The sequence below is a fragment of the Nicotiana tomentosiformis genome, chromosome 2 (assembly GCF_000390325.3).
Source record: "Nicotiana tomentosiformis chromosome 2, ASM39032v3, whole genome shotgun sequence".
Lineage (NCBI taxonomy): Eukaryota > Viridiplantae > Streptophyta > Magnoliopsida > Solanales > Solanaceae > Nicotiana > Nicotiana tomentosiformis.
In genome coordinates, this window is record NC_090813.1 from 30785187 (window position 1) to 30798120 (window position 12934).

The window sequence follows — 12934 nt, forward strand, 5'->3', positions numbered from 1 at the left end:
CACACCCGCGAGTCATAATACATATTACGAAACTGCTCGAGACCTTAAGCCACTGGACGGGGCGCTAATTCTTAAAAGGACAAGTCGTATATATATATATATATATATATATATATATATATATATATATATATATATATATATATATATATATATATATATATATATATGTATATATATATCGAACATAATTGAATTTTTAATTGATCCAATTATATTGAGTTGTATCTAATTATATTAAGTTGTATTAATACAATTTAATTCAATTATAGTAAGTTTTAATCGAACATAATTGGATTTTTAATTGATCCACCGAACCACATGGGTGGATATATATATATATATATATATATATATATATATATATATATATATATATATATATATATAGATATATATATATAGGATAGTGTAGTATATATACAAAGTGTATAGTATATGGCTGTCCAACGGGATGGGACGGGACGGGACGGGACGAAACAGTAGGCCCATCCCGTCCCGCTAACAAACGGGATGGGACTTGATGGGACAGGACGGGTTCGCGGGCCTTAAGTGCCGTTTTAAAAAAAAAATTATTCAAACATTAAGTTTGGCAACGACTATTTTTTTGACAATGACTAAGTTTTTAAAGTTTGCAACTACTAGTTTTTTGACTTATTTAATAAACTTAAAAATTAAACGGAAATTAGAAAACTAAGTAAAGAATTATAAAATATTAAAATAAAAGACTTGTAATGAAATATTCTAATAATTATAAATTTATAATAGAGTTATAATTTATTTAATATAATTTCAAGCCATTAAGTAACTAAGCAAGAGTGTAAGACAATTCATTAAAAGAATTCAACGCTTGGAGTCTTTTATATATATATATATATATATATATATATATATATATATATATATATATATATATATATATATATATTAGTATTAAATATTATTTATTTAAAAGCTATTTATATAAAGGGGGACAAAAATCGATCGACTTCGGTCGATAATATTATTAAATTTATACTTTAATTATTTTAAAATTATTTTTCCGACCGAAGTCGGTCGGAAATTAAATTATAACTTATTTCGGTTGGTTAATTAAATATATATATATATATATAATTTTTATTATATTAAAAATCAATTGCCTTGGGCGGAAAATAATAATTTCAAAATTTCCGACCGAATTCGGTCGGAAATTTGGAAATATTTTAATAAAAAATTATTTTTGTACATTATATACAAGTATGACTAGGTGTTGGACCGAAATTTCAAAATTTTCGACTGAAATCGGTCGGAATTTTTATTTTTTTGCTGTGGGACCACTATTTCCGTTGTCAGAACTATTTTTGTTGACTTTTGCGACCAATTTAGCAATTTCTGACCGATTTTGGTTGGTTTGTTTTCCGATCGATTTCGGTCGGTATGCCTTGGACGAAATATGTCAATTTTCTAGTAGTGGACGTGGTCTCGATGGCTCCGATGGCAAGTGCTTTGTTCGGACCTTGGTAGGAGGGGTTCCTAGTTTCAATTTCGATTTCTTGTAGTTATGTCCTTACTTCGTTAGCCCCATCGAAAAATCGTGATGATCATTGGCGCCAGTTTTGCGCGTACAAAAACAACATAACCAAAGATAAAACATATAATTCGCTTAATTAAAAAATATATTATATAAAGAATAAAGTACATTGAAGAATCTTTTAAATAAAATAAAAAGCAATGAATTCTCTATGTCAGAACAATACAATATCTGCATCTCATTATAGGCTCAGCCTGTTTTATGACAATTTATTTATATTATTATTTCCCATATGTCATCAAGTCAAGTACGAATCCAACCATTCTTTTCCACCCTTAATTTAAAGATCATCATCTCCAATTAAAATGATTTTCAATTAAATATTGTTTCCTTGACAAAAGACAGGCATCATAAATTATATAGTTATACCCTTGTTCTGCCGTCCATGAGCTGGAGCACTACATCTTGTTTATAAAATGGAGAAAAACACCAGCAATTAAGGACCCTACCTGCTTGTTTTGTTGATGACAACATTAATTATGTTAGAAATTGAATGCTAGTGTGAGCTCAGCAGTTTGTTTTTTGTCTTTCGTCCGTGATATTTGTTTTGAGGCACGACTAATTCGATGCGTTCAAAATTCATACTTACGGGCAAAGCATTTTTACCAAAGGCCATTCTATACACAGAGTTCAAACATAAAATATTTTGTTAAGGATGAAATTAGAAGTATTAACCATTTTATTTTTATCACAATCTTTCGTGTGGTTGTCGTTTTTTTTCAGCAGTCGTTTTTGTGTTTCTCTATTTAGTCAGTGGAGATGGACTTTAAGAGAGATGTCATTATCATCTCTAATTATTCTTATATTTCAAGTATTATTTCAGCGGGCATGATTTCAATACCAAAATTATTTGATAGAAACAATTTTGGTATGTTTTGACCTACTCTAAGTGAGAATCAAAATAAACACGATATCCACGTATAGACATATAATAACTCCGTGTTACCTTTTCCAAACTTGGAACATACACATTTGCGTCGATATATCTTTTAAGTGAACTTAGCATAGTTTCATGCATGGAGTACAGTAATGCCAACTCAAGGAATCATTACTTGGAAACGAGAAAAATTATAATGATAATAAATTTGTTATTCCGAAACATCCATGCAATACGAAATAATCAGAAATATCATCTCTAAAAATGAAAGAAATTAAAGAAGGTAAATACCCCTCCGTCTGAGCAATTATTAAGAAAAAAAAAGGTTTTTGAAATTTATGGTCTGAAATGACATAGACATTTCTATCGTTATAAATCATCTAATCAAGGGAAAATATAAAAAATTTATAGTTAAATTATTTTTAAATATATAAATATATTATTTTTCTCAAGATAGACTAAAAGGGAGTATCTCATAAATTGGGAAAGAAGAGTAGTAGACAAGGTTAAAGAAATTAGTAAAACCCGGATACATGTTATGAAAGACATTATGTTTCTTTCTTCTGTCTGCCAGTAGATGAATTACAAACCTCTCCAATTTGACGATTCAAAATCACTGGCCATCTCTCTCAAAGATCCAAGAGCCATGGTTGAAAAATATGTAGTTTTAGAGCAGAGAAAGAAGTTGGTATTTGAAACGAGCCGGTCGATAGTTTTGAGTCTTGCAACCCCGTATCCTCATTTACTACTCAATTTATGCTTTACAGTTGTTATGTGACTTGGCGAGGCGATTGGTTCGGGTCCGGTGAAGTTTTGTAATGAATTGGAACACTTAGTTCCAAGGTTTAAAATTTAAGTTGAAAGGTTGACCGGATGTTGACTTATGTGTAAACGACCCCGAAATAGAATTTTGATGATTCCAATAGCTCCGTACGGTAATTTTGGACTTAGGAGCGTGTCCGAAAAATTATTTGAAAGTTCGTAGTTAAATTAGGCTTGAAATGGCTAAAATAGAAATTTAAGCCTCGAAGTTTGACCGGGGAGTTGACTTTTTGATATCGGGGCCGAAATCCGATTCTGAAAATTGGAATAGGTCTGTTATGTCATTTATGACTTGAGTGCAAAATTTGAGGTCAATCGGACTTGATTTGATAGGTTTCGGCGTTGAATGTAGAAATTAAAAATTCTTAGTTTCATTAGGCTTGAATTAGGGTATGATTCGTGGTTTTAACGTTGTTTGATGTGATTTGAAGTTTCGACTAAGTTTGTATGATGTTTTAGGACTTGTTGGTGTATTTGGTTGAGGTCACGGGGGCCTCGACTGAGTTTCAGATGGTTAACAGATAAATTTTAGACTTGGAATGCTGCTGGAATTTTTCTGATGTCTGCACCTGGTTTCCTTCTTCGTGTTCGCGAGAGGGGTCTCGCGTTCACAAAGAGGAACTGGAAGCATGCGAGGTTGTTCATCGTGCGACTTGGGTCTCGCATTCGCGTAAGGCAAGGAGGTGAGGCTACGCATTCGCGATTGGGCATCACGTTCACGAAGGAGAAACTGGCTGGTGAGGATTTTTGCCTTCTCGTTCGCGAAGTGTAGGCCGCGTTCGTGAAGGTTCGCCTGGTAAAGTATCGCGTTAGCGATTTGGGTTTCGTGTTCGCGAAGGGCAATTTTTGGACAACATAATTTTGTGCTTCGTGAACGCGAGGGACCTGACACGTTCGCGAAGAAGAAAGGTCTGGACATAAAGTTTAAGTTCTGAAAATAGGACGAAAATTTTAACGATTTGGAGCTCGAGAAGAGGCGATTTTCGGGAGATTTTCAAGAAAAATAATGGGTTAAGTATTCCTAACTCAATTTGGGTCAAATTACTCGAATCCATGGTTGTTTTTAAGATTTAATTGGTGAATTAAGTTGGAAAATTTAGAAAACCCTCTTGGTTTAATTTGAAGATTTCGAGTTGATGTCGGAATTTGGTAAAATTTTTATGGTCGGACTCATGGCTGAATGGACGTTCATATTAAGTAACTTTTGTCGGGTTCCGAGACGTGGGCCCCACGGACGATTTTTGAGCTAAATTTTGGATTTTGTTGGAAAACTAGTATTTTCATATGGAATTAATTGTGACTAGACACGAGGCTTTCGGAGGTCAATTCGCGAAGCAAAGGTACAGCGGAGTAAATAATTATACGGTTTGAGGTAGGTAACACTTCTAAACTTGGTTCTGAGGGTATAAATCCCTGAACTACGTGTTATATGATTTGTTTGGAGGTGACACACATGCTAGGTGACGGGCGTGTGAGCGTGCACCGTAGAAATTGTGACTTAAATAAATTTTGAGGAGTTGCATAATTAAAGAATCATGTCATTATCCACATATCCTCCACGTGTTAGAGGAAATTGAGCTGAGACTCATGTCGAAGATCATGTTTAGGCTACGTGCCGATATTTTGGGACCCACAGGGTCATGTTGCTATTGAATTATTCATTTGAATTGTAATTTTGTACTCAGTCACATCTATCATTTGCATATCATATGCTAGTCTCTATTGTCATTTATTGATACATCATTTCATCATGTCGGGTTGATTTTCTTATCAATGAGAGCCCGAGAGATTGGAGATTTTGAGTGATATTTATGGGATCGGGCTGCATGCCGAAACATACTTTATTTATTTATGCCTGGATCTGGCTATTATAGCGCTTGGGCTGAAGGAGCCCCTCCGGAGTCTACACCCCTCATAGTGAGCGTTGTTGGTTTATATTGAGGGATGAATCTTCCCTGGGCGTGGATCTTGACAGAAGCATTTATATTGAGGGATAGATCTTCCCTGAACATGGATCTTGTCCGAATCATTTATATTTGGGGATAGATCTTCCCCTAGGTTGGATTGGCCTTATAAAGAACTGAGTGATTGACTGTCAGTTGATATATATATATATATATATATATATATATATATATATATATGAGATGGATCTTCCCTGGGCTGGATTGGCCATATACAGTACTGAGTGATTGAGTATTCTAAGAGTGTGAGTACACGAGGTTTCCATTGTGGTACATCACGTACAACATATATTTTGTCACGTAGATATGGAGATGTCATATTCCTCATATCATGCAGCATTGATCTATTTCACTTGTACTGAGTTTAACAGTTGAACTTGAAAGTATGCCTACATTTTTGTACCACTATTTATACTTGACTGTACCTGCGGAGCTTGTCACTACTTTCAGCCCAGAGGTTAGTCTTGTTACTTATTGAGTTGGTTGTACTCATACTACACTCTGTACCTCGTGTGCAAATTCAGGTACTTCCGGATATGGCGGTTGCCAGACCCTGACTCTCTTTCCTTTCAGATATTGTACTATTCTATATTTTCAGACAGTGTTCTTATCAGTCAGACTTATTATTATTTAGATACCCATGTACTCCATGACACCGGGTTTTAGGAGTGTACTTTTATATTGAATTTAAATATTATGTTTTCAAACTTAAGAGGTTATTATAATTTATTGAGGTTGTCGTCTTGCCTAGTATTGAGATAGGCTCCATCATGATATGTAGATTTTGGGTCGTGACAAGTTGGTATCAGAGCCTAGGTTACATAGGTCTCATGAGTCATGAGCAAGTTTAGTAGAGTCTTGCGGATCGGTACGGAGACGTCTGTACTTATCTTTGAGAGGTTGCCGAACCCTTAGGAAAACATTTCACTTTCTTGTATTCTGTCATGCGAATTTGTTGATTCCGGAAACAAAATTTCTGTTATCCTATTCTCTCACAGATGGTGAGGAAACGTACTGCCGGATCAGATTGCCAGCCACCAGTTAGGGCCGCGAGAGGCCGGGGCCGAGGTAGAGGTCGAGGTGTAGCTCGTACAACAGTTGGAGCAGCACCTGTAGCACCACCAGTTGCTCTAGCTCAGGAGCAGATTCCAGATATAGCTGAGCCGACTGGGCCAGCTCAGGCACCAGCTGTGCCTATTGTGATTCCAGGCCTTCAAGAGGCTTTAGCACAGATATTGACTATTTGCACTGGCCTTGCTCAGGTGGTTTCGGCTCAGGCTGGGGGAGGTACTCATACCTATGTCACCCGTACTCCAGAGCATGTAGTGCAGGGACTTCAGATACCGGGGGTACTACCAGTCCAGCCGGTTACAGCTGCTCAGACCCACAAGGGTCCTATTATGAATGACGATGAGCAGAAGAGATTAGAGAGGTTTGGGAGACTCTATCCTCCAACTTTCAGTGGAACTGAGTCAGAGGATGCTCAGGAGTTCTTGGACAGATGCCAGTAGATGCTTCATACAACGGGTATTTTGGAGACCAATGGGGTCTTATTTACTACTTTTCAGTTAACCGGAGCAACCTTCAGATGGTGGGAGACTTATAAGAGGAGCAGACCAGTTGGTGTAGCACCACTATCATGTCATGAGTTTTCCATATTTTTTCTGGAGAAGTTAGTGCCACAGATCCGCAGAGAGGAACTGCGCAGGCAGTTCGAATATTTACGTCAGGAGGACTTGTCCGTGACTCAGTATGAGATGCAGTTTTCAGAATTGGCTCATCATGTAGTTTGGTTGGTTCCCACTGACAGGGAAAAGATCAGGAGGTTCATTAATGGCCTCAACCATTAGTTCCGTTTTGTTATGACTCTGGGGAATGTAGCAATGCTAAATTCAACGAGGTGGTTGACAATGCTCGACGGCTAGAGATGGTCCATACTCAGGAGCGTGAGGAGAGGGAGGCCAAGAGGTCTCGTGGTCCGAAAAATTCTAGCGGTGTTCCTTCTAGGGGACAACCCTATCACAACACGGGTCATCCTTATAGGCCCGCTTAGATGGTTCTCCCAGCTCATCATGGCGCATCAGCTAGCCATGGTTCATACAGTGCTCGACAGAGTGAGTCTCTTCTTAGTGCACTTCCAGCCTAGAGTTCATCTCGTACACCATCAGTTCAGGGTTCATCTGTACCAGGTCCTTCTAGTAGTTATTCTGGTTCTCGAGGTCCGCCTCAGAACTTGCCGACATTTTCAGAGAGGGGTTGTTTTGAGTGTGGAGATTTGGGTCACATAAAGAGATATTGCCCCCGCCTTATGGGAGTTTCAGCTCAGTAGAGGAGTCAGGCTGGAAGATTTTGCAAAAATCTTAATTTCTTCCATTTAAATCCGAAATAAATGATGAATATGACCATGGATTTATGAAATATAATCACATTTGGATATAGGACACTTACCCAAGTTGAAGTCTTGAAGAAATCCTCAAAATCGCCCAAGAACCGTGCTCCAAAACTCCAAAACGAAATGAAGGAAATGACCATTTTTGGTCCTTAAGTTTCTGCCCCAAAAATACTATTCCGGTCGCTAAAAGTCCAATTCCGTCGCTAAAAGTGTCACATCTGGTCGCTAAAGGTGCATACCAGGACTATTTACACCAACAGTTTTATTTCACTAAAAAGGCTCTAACTCCATCATACAAACTCGGAATTCGACGATTCTTGTTCCTATGAGTCACAAATAAAACTACGAACCCATTCGTTCAATCAAAACTCAATTCGGAGCTCATTTGCTCAATTTGATACTAATTTCGCTTGTTAAACAATTAACTCATATTTCGCGCTTAAAACTCAATCGCGACTTGATGAAATTAGACCAAACTTTTCAGATCACTCCTATAATTCATTATCAAAATGTCGAAAGTCTCACAATCGAATTTCGATCTATAGAACTAAAAATGGACTTTTGTATCATTACATGCTTATGTTGAAAACATCAAACTCTTCCTCGACAGCATGTAGTGTATCAATCATAACTTCTTGTACTCAACTCCAACTGCCAAACGGTTTAAAGTTCTGCAAATTAGATACAAAGTACTACAACTTTCATGTTTTGCTCATCGCTCAACTCCTTATAGATTACGAGATATAAGCTCCCAAAGTCAGCACTGTGCAGCAGAAATTTCTGGCGATGCACACTGCTATAGCAAAAATCTACAGTAGCAGCTTCAGTCAATCGATCATAACATTTTGTATAAATGTCCGAATGATAAATGGTTTATCATTCTGGAAACTAGAATCAAAGGGCTACAACTTTCATGTTTTTAAAATGTTCAGATTCCTTATATATTTCGAGATATAAGCTTCCAAAATCAGCTCTGCGATTGCACCGGTTGCTGTCCAAAAACAGCTTCTGCAGCAGAAAAATTCCAGCAGTTCCTTTTTGTCCGAAATCCATTGCGGATTCCTTTTGAAATCCACCCGAGGCCCTCGGGACCTTAACCAAATATACCGACATGTCCTAAAATACAATATGAACTTAGTTGAGGCTTCATACCATGCCAAACAACCCCGAAATTACAAATCGCGCATCGAATCGAATTATGAGTTTTCAAATCTTCCAACTTCTCTATTTTGCGTCGAAACATATCAAATCAATTCCGATTGATCTCAAATTTTGTACACAAGTCATAAATGACATAATGGATTTATAAAAAATTTCAGAATCAGATTTCGACCCCGATATCGAAAAGTCAACCCCTCGGTCAAACTTCCCAAAAATTTAACTTTCGGCATTTCAAGCCTAATTCTACTACGGACTTCCAAAAAAAATTCCGATCACGCTCCTAAGTCCAAAATCACCATACGGAGCTGTTGGAATCATCAAAATTCTATTCCGGGGTCGTTTGCACATAATTTGACATCGGGTCACTATTTGAACTTAAACTTTTAATTTTTCATCAAAATTCCATATCTCTGGCTAGGGACCTCGGAATTTGATTCCGGGCATACACCTAAGTCACAAATCACGATACAGACCTACCAAAATTGTCAAAACACTGATCTGAGTCTGTTTGCTCAAAATATTGACCAAAGTCAACTCAGTTGAGTTTTAAAGCTCTAATTCGCATTTTAATCCATTTTTCACCTGAAAACTTTTCCGATTTTTTTTTTTTTACGGACTGCACACTCAAGTCGAGTAATGATAAATAGTGCTTAGATCACATAATTAATCATTAAATTTAAAGATAACATTTTGGGTCATCACATTCTCCACCTCTAAAACAAACGTTCGTCCTCGAACGGAGTTAGAAAAAGTACCTGAGCTGGTGAATAAGTGTGGATAACAGCTGCGTAAATCATTCTCGACCTCCCAAGTCGCCTCCTTGACCGGATGACCCCTCCACTGAACCTTTACAGAAGCAATGTTCTTTGACCTCAGCTTTCGAACATGCCTATCTAAAATAGTCATTGGTTCCTCAACATAAGATAGATTCTTGTCCAACTGAACCGAACTGAAGTCTAGCACATGAGACGGATCGCCGTGATATTTCCGAAGTATGGAAATATGGAATACCGGATGACCGGCAAGGAGACTAGGTGGTAGTGCAAATTTGTAAGCCACCTCTCCAACTCTCTCAAGAATCTCAAAAGGCCCAATATACCTAGGGCTCAAATTGCCCTTCTTCCCGAACCTCTTCACACCCTTCATAGGCGAAACCCAGAGTAATACCCGCTCACCAACCATGAATGCAACATCACGAACCTTCCAATTCGCATAACTCTTCGGTCTAGATTGGGCTGTACGAAGTCAATCCTGAATCAACTTAACCTTTTCCAAAGCATCCTGAACCAAGTCTGTACCCAATAGCCTAGCCTCGCCCGGTTCGAACCAACCCACTGGGGACCGGCACCGCCTACCATACAAGTCCTCGTACAGAGCCATCTGAATGCTTGACTGGCAACTATTGTTGTAAGAAAACTCCGCAAGTAGTAAGAACTGATCCCAAGCACCCCCAAAATCTATCACACACGCACGAAACATATCCTCTAATATCTGAATAGTGTGTTCAGATTGCCCATCCGTCTGAGGGTGAAATATTGTACTCTTATCCACACGAGTACCCAACTCTTGATGTACAGCCCTCCAAAACCGTGAGGTAAACTGTATACCCCAGTCAGAGATGATAGATACCGGTTCACCGTGAAGTCTGACAATCTCGTGAATATATACCTGAGCCAGTTGCTCTGAAGAGTAAGTAGTAATCACAGGAATGAAATGAGCTGACTTGGTCAATCTATCCACAATCACCCAACTACATCGAACTTCCTCCGAGTCCGTGGGAGCCCAACAACAAAATCCATAGTGATTTGCTCCCATTTCCATTCTGGAATTTCCAACTTCTGAAGCAATCCACCCGGTCGTTGATGCTCATATTTCACCTGCTGACAATATAGGCACCGAGCTACATATTTCATTATGTCTTTCTTCATCCGCCTCCACCAATAGTGTTGTCTCAAGTCTTGCTACATCTTCGCAGCACACTAATTATGGAGTACCGCAAACTGTGAGCCTCCCGGAGAATCAATTCACGAAAACCATTTATATTTGGCACACATAGCCTGCCCTACATCCGTAATACATCTTCATCTCCAATAGTGACTTCCTTGGTATTGCCATGCTGAACTGTGTCCTTAAGGACAAGTAGATGGGGGTCATCATACTGACATTCCCTGATACGATCATAAAGAGAAGACTGAGAAACCACACAAGCCAAAACTCGACTCGGCTCGAAAACATCCAAACTGACAAACTGGTTGGCCAAGGCCTGAACATCCAAGGCCAAAGGCCTCTCTGCTACCGGTAAATATGCTAAGCTGCCTAAACTCTCCGCCTTACGACTCAAGGCATCGGCTACCACATTGGCCTTCCCGGGATAATAGAGAATGTTAATATCATAATCCTTAAGCAACTCCAACCACCTCTGCTGCCGCAAATTAAGATCATTATGTTTAAATAGATGTTATAGACTTCGGTGATCGGTGTAGACCTCACAATGGACACCGTACAAATAATGCCGCCAAATTTTTAAGGCATGAACAATAGTTGCTAACTCCACGTCATGTACATGATAATTCTTCTCATGCACTTTTAACTATCTGGACGCGTAGGCAATCACCCTACCATCTTGCATCAACATCGCGCCGAGACCAATACGCGACGCGTCACAATACACAGTATAAGACCTTGAATATGTAACTAATACCAACGCTTGTGTCGGAGTCAAAGTGATCTTGAGCTTCTGAAAGCTTAACTCACACTCGTCTGACCCTGTAAATGAGGCACCCTCTTGGATCAATTTGGTCTTAATAGTTGTTCATAATCAATTACAGAATTGTCATTTAACCTCATGTTAACAAAAATCTCGTTGCAAACCTTCACAATACTGATAACTAGATGCAAGGCATGAAGACTTCATAATTATTTACTCGAATTAACGAGTCACATTTAACGCCACCTAGGCGGGCACCTACCTCGTAGGTTAAAAATTAATAATTACAACACGAATTTGACAAGTATGCACAGTGAATTTCATATAAGAATTTTCAAATAAGCCTAACAGGCATGACTCCCTATTAGTACTATAGTACAAATTTAATTTCACAAGGGAGAACTTAAACACAAGAATTTTTCTCACAAGGATCTCGTCCTTATATAACTTCCACCGCAGCTCATAGCCCGGTTTAAACATATCAATTTACATAAAAATGTGAGGATCTCGTCCTCAATTCTGAATCACATGTAATATGCACATCATGCCAATTAAAATTTTCTATTTTCTCCTTTTAAATAATTTCGGTTATACCAAATCACAACACATAATGTACCCCACACTGGTAGGGCATATAATTCACAATTTGCAATTAATTATTCAGAATTTACATAAAAATTTACCGAAATGAGTAACAGAAAGCCACATTTAGCCTCGCAGCTCTTATTAGTGACCAACACGAAATGATAGGCGTAGTTATCTCCATAAAATCTCCCAACAGGGGTAAACACATAAGTAGATTATAGAATTATGAAGCTCACTCATAAGTGGAGCACAATAGGAAGACTCGTTTCGATATTGAGAACCGAATCAACTTAAGGAAATTATTCCTTTATATTAAATCGAGGTCGTACCTGCAACGACACCATCTGATGTAGCGACCTCCGCCATACCGTAAAACAAATATATCAACGGCTGGGTCTCCACCTCTAGGACGCCTTTTACTCATATGACCTTCACCCCTAACTGGTCGTGTGGGTGGTGTAGTAACTGCAATGGGGCACGTATCCTGAGTGCTTTGATGAAATAAGTCTCTCCCAAGTTTTTGACAATTTTTCTCATGATGTGCTTAGTATCACCGTATTCATAACAACTCCTTTGCAGGTTAGGCTGCTCATATTGAGTCTGTGCCAGATAACTGAAATAACCATTGTAGGAACTCATGTCGGTGGTGCATTAAAAGAACTTACTAGAGCACCCCGAGTAATCCGATGTGCAGACTGGGCTGGACGAATGCCTGAGCCAAGTGGGCGGTGTTGCATTGGCTGGTCTGCCCTCTTCATAGGCTTACCACGAACACTGGTGGAGAATTATCTCTCCCAAGGCAAATTTCTTCTTTTGTTATGCTGACTCAACACTGTTGAGCTGACCCATTTCT